The following is a 14,351-nucleotide window of genomic DNA, read 5'->3' as shown; positions in this document are numbered from 1 at the left end:
GGGCGGCGGCGGCGGCGCGGACTCTTCTGCAGAGGCGGGGCGGCCCGGGCGCCGAGGCTGGGGTCTCCGCAGGTCCAGCAGCAAGTTCGGGCTCCGCGGCTTCCCGCGACCGTTAACCACGTGAGTGCCCAGTCCACCAATCCCCACCCAGCCCGGGGTTTGAAAAAAAAGGAGGGCGCGACGTAGCCCGCGGGGGAGGGATCAACTACGCGATTTTGGCGCGAACCCGCTGGCTCCGCCCCCCCGTCCCCCGCCCCCGCCCCCGTCTCCCGCTCGGCGCGGATCCAGGCCTGGGCGGGCGCGGTGCCGCGGACCTATGAGCGAGCTGGATGGCTGGGAGCTGGGTCCGGCACCGCCCGGATGGGGCCGGGCCGGGGAGCAGAGGCGGCCCTCTGGGAGGAGCGAAGTGTGGGGACTGGACTAGGCCGAGCGTAGCGCCGGCCTGGGCACGACCTCTTCGCCGCCCTTCCGGCTCCCCGGAGTCAGGAGTGGGACTTGCGATGGGGGAGCGCCTCGGGGTCCCTGCGGGTCGCGGGGAGCGGGGGACCGCCGTGGCCCTTGGGCGCTGCCCAGGGAGACCGATCTCCTGTCCCGCATCCCTTTGGTGCCGGGCCCTGGGACTCAGTGGGCGTGGCTGTGGGGAGTCTGGTTCCAGGGTCGAGGGCTGAGCCGGGAATGGTGCCTCCGGCCTCTGGACCCTTGCGAACCGTGTGCAAATGGGTTAGGCCGACACCGAAGTCAGCCGGAAGACGGACGCTCGAGTTCTCGAGGCGAGGTCACTGGATGCGGGGCGACCTCTGAACCTCAGTTATCCCCCGGAGAGTCTGTTAGGGGCCGGTGTGTCCGCAGCGAGGGGAGCGCCCGCAGGCTATGGTCCCCTCTGCCGTCCCCGCTCTCCACCGCCCGCCCCCCACTTGCCCACAGTAAATAAAGCAGCACCACACTCGGCCCTAAGCACAAAACCAAGTGCCCACCACGCGGCCACGGTGTTTATATTTGTTTGCCAGCACGTGGGCAAGTGTTGGCAAAACAGATTGGCTCCGCTCGCTGCAAATTTCAGAGCAACTTGAGAAAAAATTTCTCTAATACTCCGTCAAATTGTGATTTAATCCGTCCCTTACTGTCGCACAGAGAAGTTTCTGACAATTTTTCAGTTGTGAGTAACCCCGTAATGAATATTGTTCCTTCTCGTGTTGTTTTTCCTCTGTGTTTTGTTTTTTATTCTTTAGGATACATTCAAAGAAGTGAGAATTACTGGCTCAAAGTATATATAAACTGCCAAACTGCCTTCCAGAAAAAAAAAATTTACGTTCTCACAAGCGGTGGATTAGAGTACACCGTTGGTGAATTCTGGACATCAGTGGGTACTTAATGTTTGCAGATATAGTTTTGTTGTTTTGATTCGTATCACTGGACAGTTTTCATGGGCTTAATGGCCATTTGCATTTATCTCTCTTGTCTGTTTTTCTTATTGTGGCACTTTATGGATATTAACACCTGACCATGTGTGTTGTTCTAACACTTTTCAAAGGTTAAACTCAAGGTGGTTTTTAACAATGGAAACACATCTTAGTACTTATCACATGGGAAATTCCCTGAGATCACATAACTGAAGAAGCAGTGAAGGGTAAACAGTCGTCTCCTCCAAATATTTGCTAACTGATGTATAAATGTGTCTTTTCTGTGTGTTAGTCCAAACTTAATTTTAAGCTCTCAGAAGACTGGAACTCAACCCTTTTGTATGTTTCAGAGAGAGGTGTTCTCTGATGATCCGTGGCCAAAGCCAAGGAGTGGTTTTTAGCACCCTCCCTCCAACACTTCTCTCCTAGTGAGAAATATAAATTCTTTGATACGGATAGTTGACATTTTCTCAATTTCATGTGACGTGTAAATAAAAATAACTTTAGAAAACTTCTGCTCTTTATTGATCTGTAACATGAGTTGTATGTAAAAATAGTGTGCTTCCTAGGTAAACAGAAACTTTAAAGCTGAGTAAACACCTCTCCAGAGCGAGGTTTTTGTCCCTAAGCCTCTCCTATATAGGAATCCTGTATCCTCTATATCGCTACGCATGCAAGCTCACGCTGGCCACCCCCCCTTCACTCTTTCACAACACCCTGCTTTATTTCCTTAACAGGCTTATATCTATTTCAAAGTGTGTTGATTGTTTACTCCTATTCCCTTCTAGAAAATGAGGTCCTTGAGTATAGGGACATTTTCCATTTGTTTATTGCAGTATTCTGATGTGATTTAGGTGCACAATATCTTCTGAGTGAATAACAGAGCCCTTACTTAAATATTTGTTGATTGGCTTATTTTTCTCTCTATATTATTAATTCAAATGGCATAGAAGTCTCCGACTCACCCCTGCAACCCCCAGACCAAGTCCCCTTCCTGGAGGAAAACACTCTTCTAACATTTTTTTTTTTTTAATTTATTTATTTGTGGCTGTGTTGGGTCTTCGTTTCTGTGCGAGGGCTTTCTCTAGTTGCGGCGAGCGGGGGCCATTCTTCATCGCGGTGCGCGGGCCTCTCACTGTCGCGGCCTCTCGTTGCGGAGCACTGGCTCCAGACGCGCAGGCTCAGTAATTGTGGCTCACGGGCCCCGTTGCTCCGCGGCATGTGGGATCTTCCCAGACCAGGGCTCGAACCCGTGTCCCCTGCATTGGCAGGCGGATTCTCAACCACTGCGCCACCAGGGAAGCCCTCTAACATTTTTTGGGTTTTGTCACCTCTTAACTTTTCCACCTGTCTGCTTCCCTGAACTGGGAGGTTCTTGAAATTGGCTGGGGCAAAAGGACCTGGGTTCCGGATGGGAAGGGAAGAGTTCTTGGTTCACACCCAGGTCCTCACACAGAATAGGAGAGGTAAATTCCCAACAAATGTATAAAACTACTGGGGGAAAGAAGGAATTTTTTTTTTTCAAGTATTGTTAAAAGCAGTAATCAGGGCAAGAACCATTTGACTTTCGCCACTTTCATGTAAAATAGATATTCCCGGCTCCAGACTTTACACTGCACCCGGCATGGACTATGTAACACTCTTTGTTTACTGTCTGGCTTCTCTTCCACCCAGCCCTGAGATCGAGTTTTATTTGTCTTTAGAGCTCCAGCAACCAGCAATGTGCCTTGGCCCCAAAGAAGGTTCTTAATAAATGTTTCTGGAATAATTAAAATGTAGTGTTCTTTAAAACAAAAGTGGCAAAATGAGTAAGAAACCCAGGCCCTGCCTCCTCCAGCTGAGAACAGGCACAATGTTACGGTTTAACTGCAGCAATGTCCTAACTGAAATTCTAAATGATTGTTCCGATTTTTAAAATTTCATGCTCCTCAGAGTACAGCACTCACTGTACTAAGAGACAGGGTTACGCCCACCTGCCCCAGGGCATATCTAATTCAAATTTCCTGTTCTTTTCCTACCCTGTGTTGTTACTAACTGTAATGTTGCTAGGCAACTTTTGCAGAATCCACAGGCTTGTGGTAATGTTGTAATAACTGAGCGAAAATTTTGCCTCTGGGTATTGGGAGAACAAACTTAACCTGTTTATCTCCTTTAGACTGATGATTTAGCAAGTAAAAGTTTTTTTCATGCCACTGTTGTCAGCCTATTCACCTTCCTTAGCAGCAAAATAAGCAAGATTCCTGCCCTGAAGATTTATAATTGAGAGTCCTGAATCACCTTCTCAAATACTTTTTTTTTAAATAAATTTACTTATTTTATTTTTGGCTGCGTTGGGTCTTTGTTGCTGCATGCGGGCTTTCTCTGGTTGCAGGGAGCGGGGGCTACTCTTCATTGCGGTGGGCGTGCTTCTCATTGCGGTGGCTTCTCTTGTTGCGGAGCACAGGCTCTAGTGCGCGGGCTTCAGTAGCTGTGGCATGAGGGCTCAGTAGTTGTGGCACATGGGCTTAGTTGCCTCCACGGAATGTGGGATCCTCCCAGACCAGGGATCAAACCCGTGTCCCCTGCACTGGCAGGCGATTCTTAACCACTGCGCCACCAGGGAAGTCCTCAAATACTTTTAATATATACAGCACATAAATATATGTGCATATTCTCATTAACATAAGCCATGAACTTTTGAATGAAAAGTCCTTCAGAACTAGGACCTAATTTTTCACACTGATGTAAAGTCTCTAGGAATGTTTGTTAAGACTAGCCAGATTTTACCCAAAGCTGAATCCTTTCCAGTTTATGTTTTTGATTCTGGAGAAATAATAACTTTTTCTAAAGAAGAGCCTACTCTGATAGATATCTAATTTTTTTTAAAAGCCATGTTGGTCAAATCTGTTTTTCACTTAAAAACCAAATAATATGCTAAAAAAGTTAAACTGTCTTTCTTCATCTTGCTTAATATCTTTACCTATCTCCTTCTGCTGGTTTTCTCAGCAAACCTCATCTCACTTCAACCCAGCTCTGTTACCAACTGCTGGTTGGCCCCAGGAATCCAGTTCTCAAACTAGAATGTGGTAACTCCTACCACTGCTCCTGTTTGACTTCTCAGGTATAGATTAGATTTCTCTCCTTTGTCACTTGCCTTAATACCCTCTGATGGATGACACTGACACTGTTTGACCATTTCACCACATGTTCATCAGCTTACTCTGATACAGAATAATCAAATCCAGTTCCTCCTTTGTTCAATGGATTAAATGTGAGACTAGCATTGTCCCTGACGAATAGTGTTCAATAAATGTTATGTGTGCTTTTACTTGTAACAGTGTTATTCGAGAATATTCATACTTGTTACTGGCTTTATACTCAGTAAATGCAACATGTGATTCCTGGTGTCACCAAAATAAGTTTGCTTAACGTGGATCAACAGTTAAAGTTTGTGTACAACCAGCAAGGATAATCAAATCAGAACAGAGATAGTATTGATAAGAACTTGAAAAGTATAGCTAGGGAAGAATGACCACTTGAAAGCTTGTATTTTAATGAAATGAGCATAATTTATTTTCATGCCTAATGAATCTTTAAGGATTACTAACATACTATTTTCATTTATCCTTCTGACATTTATATAAGATCAAGGGCAGATTCCATTACATGCAATTATATAGATTATGTACAAAAACTTTGAGGATCTAAGATTCTCATTCAGTTTTTTCTTGAGGGCTTCAACACTGAGAGACCGTGCTGGGGTGCTTAACAGTTGCGTCTGTACATACACAAAACCTTGGCTATAACCAGTTTTGTTAGTGAAAGAAGCCTTCAGGCCTGCTCCCAGTTATCTCAGCCTTTACACAGGCCCCCCTAATCTTCAACGACTTGATAGTCCACTGCAATCAGTAAGGCCTGTGGCAAGAATACTAACTTTAAGACTTTTCCCAAGAGAAAATACTGACCACTGGCCATATTATTTCTAGATAAGAGAGGAGTTCTCAACCCACATTTAAAATTACAGCTCTGTGAGGCAGTTAGCCAAAACATCATGCTTCCTATTTGCTATTTTAGAACTTCTTTTTACTGGAATGGAACGAAGTAGCCCCATTTTCTCCAATATTACTTGCAAAGGGCTGCTTTTCTCTCTATTCTTCATGAGTTTCAATAACTGAAAAGGTCACTTCACAGTGGCCACAGTTATAAACAGGAGGAATCAGTAAGTGAGTGCCCAACAGAATGCCGGTGCTAAATACACAATCGGGTAATTGATTAATTGCCTCTCCTCCTGGGTTAGTGACATACACAGGAAATGACCCGGATGACCACGAGTTGTCTGCTGGCCACACTGTGATTATCTAAACCAGCTTTGTTCAGATTACTGCCGCACAAAAGATGTGATGACTCCTCTCCAGTGAGACAAGGGGCCCAGTCTCAGTAGGAGAGGGAAAGGAGATAAGGCAGACATCCCATGCTGGTCTTTTGTGAAGCAACAGGAGTGTGTTTGGGTATTGCTATGTTTTGATGACTCAGTGGTGAGTCAGTTTTAAAGTTCTGTAAAAGGCCTTGTTCAGCTCAGACAGGATTGAGAGATGAGCTCATCCAGTAGCTAGTTGGATAGAGAATACGCGGCAGTGTGGGATACGATCAGCTGATTGGTGGTGTAAATATGTACATGGAAAAAAACATACCAGTGAGGATGGACTAGTTCCTGAATGCAAAAATCAACTCTACCTGGCATCTTCTATTGAGTGCGTGCCATGTTCAAGCACCATCCATATCCTACACACTGCCCCTACTTTTATACAGGTCAGAATATGAGAAATGTCCTAAGTGCCACAAAAAGCTGGAGTGCTTTGAAGGGAGCTGGGAAGGCTATAGTGCCAGCTATATGGTAGGCACCGAGCCAGATGCTTTACATATTTATCTTATTTAATCTTTATAGGAACCGTCCAAGAGGTATTTTTATTCACATTTTACGGATGAAGAAAATGAAACCCAGACACGTTAAATACCTGTATCACACAGTCATAGAGCCAGCATTACTGAGACTGTATTACTACTGACTTAAAGAATAGCTCTTTCTACCCTGTCAGGAATGGGGTAAGGTGAGGGTGAGAACTCACTGGGAGACTTGATGGAGACAGTGTCACAGGACCCAGCCATGGGCCAGGCTAGTTGTACAGTGTGCTGCTAGAGTCTGGACCTCAGGGCACACTTCCTGTACGGCGTGATTGAGGGGAGTGGGAATCAGAGACAGTCAGACTTGGCACCTCTACCTTTTTGTTATACCATAAAATCCACATGTATTTTAAATTCTAAAGTCAAGAGGAAAGATTATAAAGATTGATACTATGCTGTGTTGCAGAGGGTTGTCTGCTATGGGGGTGGGTGTAAATTGGTACCACTTTTAAGATTTTTTTTAATATTTTTAAAAAATTAATTATTTAGTTTTGGCTGCGTTGGGTCTTCGTTGCTGCGTGTGGGCTTTCTCTAGTTGTGGCGAGGGGGGGCTACTCTTGGTTGCGGTGTGTGGGCTTCTCATTGCGGTGGCTTCTCTTGTTGTGGAGCACAGGCTCTAGGCATGCGGGCTTCAGTAGTTGTGGCACATGGGCTCAGCAGTTGTGGCTCGCGGGCTCTAGAGCACAGGCTCAGTAGTTGTGGCATGTGGGATCTTCCTGGACTAGGGATCGAACCCGTGTCCCCTGCATTGCTAGGTGGATTCTTTTTTTTTTTTTAATTTATTTATTTTTATTTATTTATTTTTGGCTGTGTTGGGTCTTCGTTGCTGCATGCGGGCTTTCTCTAGTTGCGGCGAGTGGGGGCTACTCTTCCTTGCAGTGCGCGGGCTTCTCATTGCAGTGGCTTCTCTTGTTGTGGAGCACGGGCTCTAGGCACACGGGCTTCAGTAGTTGTGGCACGCGGGCTCAGTAGTTGTGGCTCGTGGGCTCTAGAGTGCAGGCTCAGTAGTTGTGGCACATGGGCTTAATTGCTCCACGGCATGTGGGATCTTCCCGGGCCAGGGCTCGAACCTGTGTCTCCTGCATTGGCAGGCGGATTCTTAACCACTGTGCCACCAGGGAAGCCCTACTAGGTGGATTCTTAACCACTGCGCCACCAGGGAAGTCCCTAAAAGATTGTTTTGAATATTTCTGTTACAATTTAAATATTTATAATCTTTGACTCAGCAATGCTAGTAAACATTTCTACAGGTTTGCAAAAATATATAAAAGAATGTTTATTGTTGTATTAATTCATTCAGTAAATACTTAATGAGATTCCCCTATGGGCTTGGCACCCTTTTGGGCACTAGGAACACAGCAGTGAAACAAAACAAAGTCCTTACTTTCATAAAACTTTGAGGCCTCTGGTGGAGACAGACAATATATAAGTAAACAAAGGTACAAAAAGTATCAAGTAGTGATAAGTGCTATATAAGAAAAAGGGAGGTGTCAGGGATTAAGAAGTGATAGAGGGTTGGAGGGAGGTGCTATTTTAAATAGGATGATCTAGGAAGGCCTTTCTGAGGAGGTGGCATTTGAGCAGGAATCTGAATGAAGTGAGGGAATCAGCCAAATGGAGATTTGGAGAAATTGTGTTGTAGGCATTGTTTAAAATACCAAAAATTGGAAGCCACCCGAATGTCCATTAAATAATAAGTAACCACAGTTTGCAAAATAATGAGATAGAGCTATATGTACAAAATGAAAAGATATCTAAGATACGAAAAAAGGTTGCAAAACTGTATAATGATTCAATTTTAAAAAATTAACCTAGAGTAAATATATTTACCACAGGGAAGACATTTGGAGAAATATACAAAATTATCAAAAAATCTCACTTCCAAAATGCCTAGGTACCAACTAAAGAGAGAGCCAAGAGGAAGGCCGTATCATTGCTCTAAAACAGGATGGGGAAGGTGGAATATGGCACAAGTCCTGGAGACCCATACCCTGCCTTTTCTGACATACTAGAGCTCTCCTCTCTTTCTGGTCACGGATGCCCTAGCCCTCCTTCCCTTTCCTCGCTTCCCCACCTCCCTATCTCCCTCCCCTGGCTTTGCTCTTGGGAAAGGAGCCTGTGCTTCTGTTTTCTTAGCCTGGTTACTTCATCTGGACTGGTCTTCCTGCAGGTCTCAGACAAGCAGCTCTGTTCTCTGGCTGCAGTCTGTGGTGAGGTGCTGATAAGGAAGGGGCTTCCAGGAGCCCTCTGATTTATTACAGGCTCACTTTTAAGCACAGAATAAGAGGCTTTGTCCCTGGTTACCAGCTTCAGAATCTTAACTGAGCCAGGAGCTCAGTTTGGGACGTAGGATTGCTCACACATGCTCCTGCCAATTCTGACTGGATCACCTGCCTTGCCTTCAAGGTTTTTGAAGCAGCCCAGCCTTGTGTTTGATGCCCACCCACCACTACCAAGCTCTGCTGATTTCCAGGGTCCTGTGTGTCTGTGTGCTTGTAAACCAGTGGTTAGAAACAACAGGAGCACAGAAAAATGGCGAAGATGAAATAAAGACACAAAACATGTTCTGTGCTCCTGGATTACTTCTAACAATTTTTCAGTTGATTATTTTGGATTTCTAAGTAGGCAATCATATAATTGATAATTCTGTCCTTCTTCCTGGTATTTATGACTCTTACTTTGTTCTGTTGTCTAATTGCATTAACTAACACTTCCAGAACAACATTAAATAAGAGGTGAGGTGTTCAATGGCTGGTTAGCTCAGTTGGTTAGAACATGGTGCTAATTATAGGAGAGGTAGAGAGCATTCCTGTCTTGCTCCTGACTTTAATGGGGATATTAAGAATAATATTGGAAAAAAAGAAGAAGAATATTGGTTGATAAGATGCGATTATGTGTATGTGTGCATGTGGACATGATTTATATCTGTTAGGGAAGTATTCTTTTCCTTTTGTCAGAATATTTATGAGGAATGAATATTCAATTATATCACATTTTAGCATTTCTCTTAATTATTATGCTTTTTCCTCTTTTTAATTATTTATGTGGTGAATTAGATGAGTAGATTTTCCTTCTATTATGCCACTCTATTCTTCCTGAAATAAACTGTAGTCAAGTTGTTTTCAGAACATACTGCAAAATTATGTTCATGTATTTCATGTAGGCATTTTGCATCTATATTTATAAATGGAACTGGTCCATAGTTTTTCTGTTGTACAATCTTAATAGGATTTTGGCTTCATGAAACACTGGAATGTTTGCTTCTTTCTCTGTGCTTTAGAACAGCTTTAACAGTATGAGAATGATTGATTCTGTGACAGTTTGAAAGATGTTGCTCATTAATGTGTCTAGGTTCAGCTTTTTTTTTTTTTTGAGGTATTGCTTTTTTTTTTTTTTGAGGTCCTGCATTGTCTGCTTTGTTAATGAACTTTTATTTTTTCTTATTCAGCAGTAAAAGTGTTTAAGGTCATGAGTTTTCTTGTGAATACAACTTTGGCTGCATTCCATAAGTAATGTTTCATTGACTTATTTTTAAAATAATCTATAATTCAACTTTTTTAAACTTCATGTTGAGGTATAATACACATACAGAAAAGCAAACATATCAAAATATGTACACTTTGGTGAATATTCACAAATTCAACACTCAGATTAAGAAATAGAACATTACAGCTACATAGTTTACAGGGTCCAATGAGAAATGAAAATGCAATGTTCTAGTTTTATTAAGAACTTTAAGATGGTGACAGCAGAGCATTAAACCACCAGTGAGGCCTTTCTAAGTGCAGGGCCCTATGGACATGCCCATGAAGCTAGAGCTTCAACTTCCCTCTGGGCTTTCTTCTCACCCCCAGCTCCCCTCCCTACCAAGAGTATCCACTGTCCTGACTTCAAATAATGAGAATGGTTTGGCCCGCACTCTTAGGTCCAGCTTCCTTTGCTGAACATTATATTTATAAGGATCATTCATACTTTTACATGCAGGATCATACATTCTCATTGCTGTGTACTTAAAACTAGTCTATAATTTAGTTTTGGTCTGTCACTGATTAAAGAATTGTTTAGGAAAACTTGAAAATTTTTCTTAGTGATTGAGTGCATTAGACTGACTAAGTTCTAACTTCCTAGTCTCAGAGGTGGAGCTAGAAACAGGCTCTTCTTCCTCCGAATGAGCAAGTCCTTAGTCAGAGCACATATAGTATGAATAAGGAACAGTCAGCTTTGGAATAAAAAGCTCCTCCTCATCTTCTTCTGATACGCAATGAGGAAGAAAGAGGAAGAAAGCTAGCCAAAGAGAGTAGTTAAAGGCAACAGTTTTTAAAAACTTCTCCAGAGTAGTAGCAGATGCAACCCTTGGGAACAAGGTCAGAGCCTGCTTGTTAGACTGGGATCCAAGGGTAGGGCAGCAAAGGGCATTTATCCCAGTGGTTGCTGTCTAAGAACATGGGGTAGGAGCTTCAGCACCCTGTTGCATCCAATCATGGTTGACACTGGGGCCCTGGACTGGGCTCTACCTTTGGGTGAGCAAGTGACTTTTCCTGTGGGGATGGAGGAAGGTGACCCTATAGACCTTTCCCTGAGACTATGCAGTGTGATGCAGGATGCCAAACACTGCCAACAACCTGCCCATGCATTAATTAGGAGTGGGCTAAGGAGTGTTGAATATTGGTAGGAATAAGTGACTAGGACTTCGGACTCTTAGGCCTGGCAGAGATTTGCCCTGTAAGTGCATGTGTGAGAATATTTAATCCTCAGCACCTTCTGGTCACAAGGATTGCAGCTGGCATCTCAGAACTGAATCTCAGATGCCCTCAGAAGTATTTCTTTGGTCAACACTGGTTATAAAGCCAAAAGTGGTTGCCAGGTTGAGCCAAGACACAAAACTAGTCTCCAAGGTCTGGTGTGGGCATTTCCTCCTAATGTCAAACTCTGTGACCTGAGAAGGCAGTCAGGGTCCTTCTCTTCCTATCACTAACCCTGTTTTCTCCTAGCATGAAATGACTTCCTTCAAGATTAAGGACTGCCCTCGCCCAGGCACAGCCGGTTGATTTGTTCCAGAAGGAGGTGGTGAAGCAGTGTGTAGCTGTCGATTGCTCCCTGAACCTACTTAGTGCCTCCTGCTGGTGGCTGACCCCAAGGCTTGCCATGGCCTTTCATCCTTAACTAATTGCTTTCTTTTTGACTTTGATATACCCACAAAATTTCACCAGCTTCACAATAGTGAAGATCACCTTTGCAGAAAAAAATGGTCCACTTTTCTGTTGTTCCTGATTTTCCGTTTAAAAGAACATTAAGTAATTTCAGAATGTTAGAAAAGCTCTAATGCAGTGGGGAAACCGCTTGGCTGATCAGTTTCATCTGGGTAAAAGGTCTGGTGAGTGTAAGAGCTGCTCCCAACTGGGACCCATTGCCCTCCCAGGGTCCTCATCGGCGCAAAAGTCCTGTCACTGGCTTGGAGCAAAAGCTCCCTATTTAAAAAGATAAGGCAACTCCCTTGCGGAAGCAGAGATTTTACCTCTTTCCTTTTTCCTTAGAAATTGCAGAATTTATCTGGAGGGCACTGGGACTGAGTCTGCAACTCAGATTAGAGCTGTTTTCCACATCCTTTCTTAGGCAGATGGGCTTCTGGACAGAGTAGTGAAGGTGCTCTGTCTTCTGGAGAGCTTTTTTGGATGCCTCCTGTGTGTCCAGGGAAACTCTGCAGAAGGGAAACAAACTGGGAGAAATTTGGGATTGACATTAGAGCAAGAATCCTATTTTCTGTCATTTGAATGCAGAAAAGTGAAAAGAAAAAGCTTTTGCCAGCTAATTTTCATTTTACCTATTCATGCAATTATCCTGATTCTTGAGTGTTCTTTATTCTCAACATGACTTGCTTTCTGTCTTTCAATTTTAGCCGTGCTCTGGAAGCAAAATGAAATTCCTGTATGGAGAATTGAGGACGCTGTACCTCTCAAGCCAGGTGAGTTTAGAGCTGGAGGGAACAGCCAGAGGTGACCTGCTTTGCAGGACCTCCAGGAGTTATGGGGAAGTAGAAGTTCCCAGTTACCCTAAGGGAGCCCATAAAAGCGTATGATATATTCCCCAAACACGAGTCACACCTCTTGTGTGACAGCAAAAAGAGAATTGAAGAGCTTTCCTCAGCAGGGCAGGCTACATAATCTGTGGGGCTTAGTACAAAAAGACAATATGGGGATTCTTGGTCAAAAAGCAGGAAAAAAGGGCTGTTAAAGGTATGCATAAAGCCAGATATAAATAGCATATGATTCCACTTCTGTGAAGTACCTAGAGTAGTCAAAGTCATAGAAAGAGAAAGTAGAATGGTGGTTGCCCGGGGCTGAAGGGGGCGGGGAGAGGGAGTTTTTGTTTAATGGGTACAATTTCAGTTTAGGAAGATGAAGAAGTTCTGGAGATGGATGGTGGTGATGTTTGCGCAACAATGTGAATGTACTTAACGACACTGAACTGCACACTCAAAAACGGTTAAAATGGTAAATTTTATGTTATGTATATTTTAGCCCGCCCCCCCATACATGTAAAGAAATACATAAGCTTTTTCCTCCTTTTGCAGACTCTCTCAACTTGTCATGATGTTTTTTATTTGCTATTTAATGTCGTCCTAAGTAAAGAAAAATTAAAGACAAATTTTTAGCATGAATTTTACCCTTCATCTTTATATTATGCAATGCCAGTTTTAGATGAAAATGTCAAGAGTATTTAAGTTGTATTTGGAATCATTGAAATTACACAATTTGAATTCTGTGGCTCATTCCAGGAGGGTACCTTGAGCTGGCTAGAAGAGAAAAACAGAGCCAGCCTCAGGAAAAGTGGAAGGAAGAAGTGAGGATCCCCCTGGCGCAGAGCCAGGAGAAAGGACCCTCCAGGGCATAGGACCCCATGGGTGCCTGAGGCGGGTGGTCTCTTCGGCCTGACAGCTGCCAGCTTCCCCTTCCCACAGGCCTGCCACCTCAGCCCACAGCAAACAGGCTACTCCCAGGTATCCTCAAAACTCAGACGCACTCAGTACAAGCGTGGGCAAGAGCTTGCCCCTGTCAAGACTCCGCTAACGTCGGCCGCCCACCAGGAGCACCGTGGTGCCGCCAGGCTGGGGTGAGGATGGCTGCCACCATGCCCCACTCCACAGCATGCGTGCCCCCAGCACCCACCTTCCTGCACTGGCACCAGGCCCCTGCCAGGCAGGGGAGTGGCTGTGAGAACCCATCCACGGAGGCCGCAGGGGTGGGAATGTGTGTAAGTTCAGGCTCCAAGCCCCCAGTGCCTGCTCCACTGTTCCATGAGAATTCCCTTAACCCAAAGTTAAAGATAAAATGATTAAGAATTTCAAGACTGCAACCACAGTGCATTAAATCCCAAGTGCAGGGTCCTCAACGGTACCTGTCACATGTCCCGTTCCTCAGGCCAAAGAAAAGAGCATGTTTGGCTAGGGTATTCTTTGAAAGACCCCCTCATCCCTAAAGGAACCCTAACTAAGTGTATAAGTGCTCACAGTGGAGGGGCTGAAGCAGCCTTTCCCTTTCCTTTCCCTCCTTGACAACAGACTCCATCTGTGCCCCTTTCCTTTCAGCTCCCCACTCCCCGCTCACTGTTGGTCAACTGGTCTACAACTAATCCATGCCAGGAAATGTAAATTCTTTGGGATGAGACATGGAATCCAGCCCGTTTCAGCGCTGAGTGCATGGCTTCCCGAGTTACCTAGTCCCAGGACTGCCATACAGGAAGGCGGCACATGAGACTGTCCAAGGTTAGTTTGCCCCTAATGGCCTGGGGGTGAAGTGGGGGGCCCACAGAGCAGTGTGGCCCTCTGGAGAGCTGCCACCTGTAGAGGATTAGGGAAGCCAAATCCTTCTCTTTATTTTCTAAATTCTTATGAGTGTGGACTGTAGTGGCCTCAATTTGTGTCTGGGATAGAGTGGAGGTGTTTTTCTCAGACTGAAATGTTTGCCTTGAGCATCGCCTGGATCATATTGCAGAGAGTTATGCTTCAACTAG

The 14,351-nt window shown here is 44.6% G+C and overlaps 1 long non-coding RNA gene across 1 annotated transcript; it reads left to right on the top strand.

The window, feature by feature from the left end:
- Window positions 1-14: 14 nt before the first annotated feature.
- Window positions 15-12,923, top strand: LOC137772330 (uncharacterized). The gene is made up of 3 exons (XR_011075465.1): window positions 15-120; window positions 12,238-12,303; window positions 12,728-12,923. It is a non-coding gene; the product is annotated as an uncharacterized lncRNA (long non-coding RNA).
- Window positions 12,924-14,351: the final 1,428 nt, after the last annotated feature.

Source organism: Eschrichtius robustus, chromosome 11 (assembly GCF_028021215.1).
Source record: "Eschrichtius robustus isolate mEscRob2 chromosome 11, mEscRob2.pri, whole genome shotgun sequence".
In the NCBI taxonomy this organism is placed as follows: domain Eukaryota; kingdom Metazoa; phylum Chordata; class Mammalia; order Artiodactyla; family Eschrichtiidae; genus Eschrichtius; species Eschrichtius robustus.
This window is presented reverse-complemented; position numbering and strand designations above follow the sequence as displayed.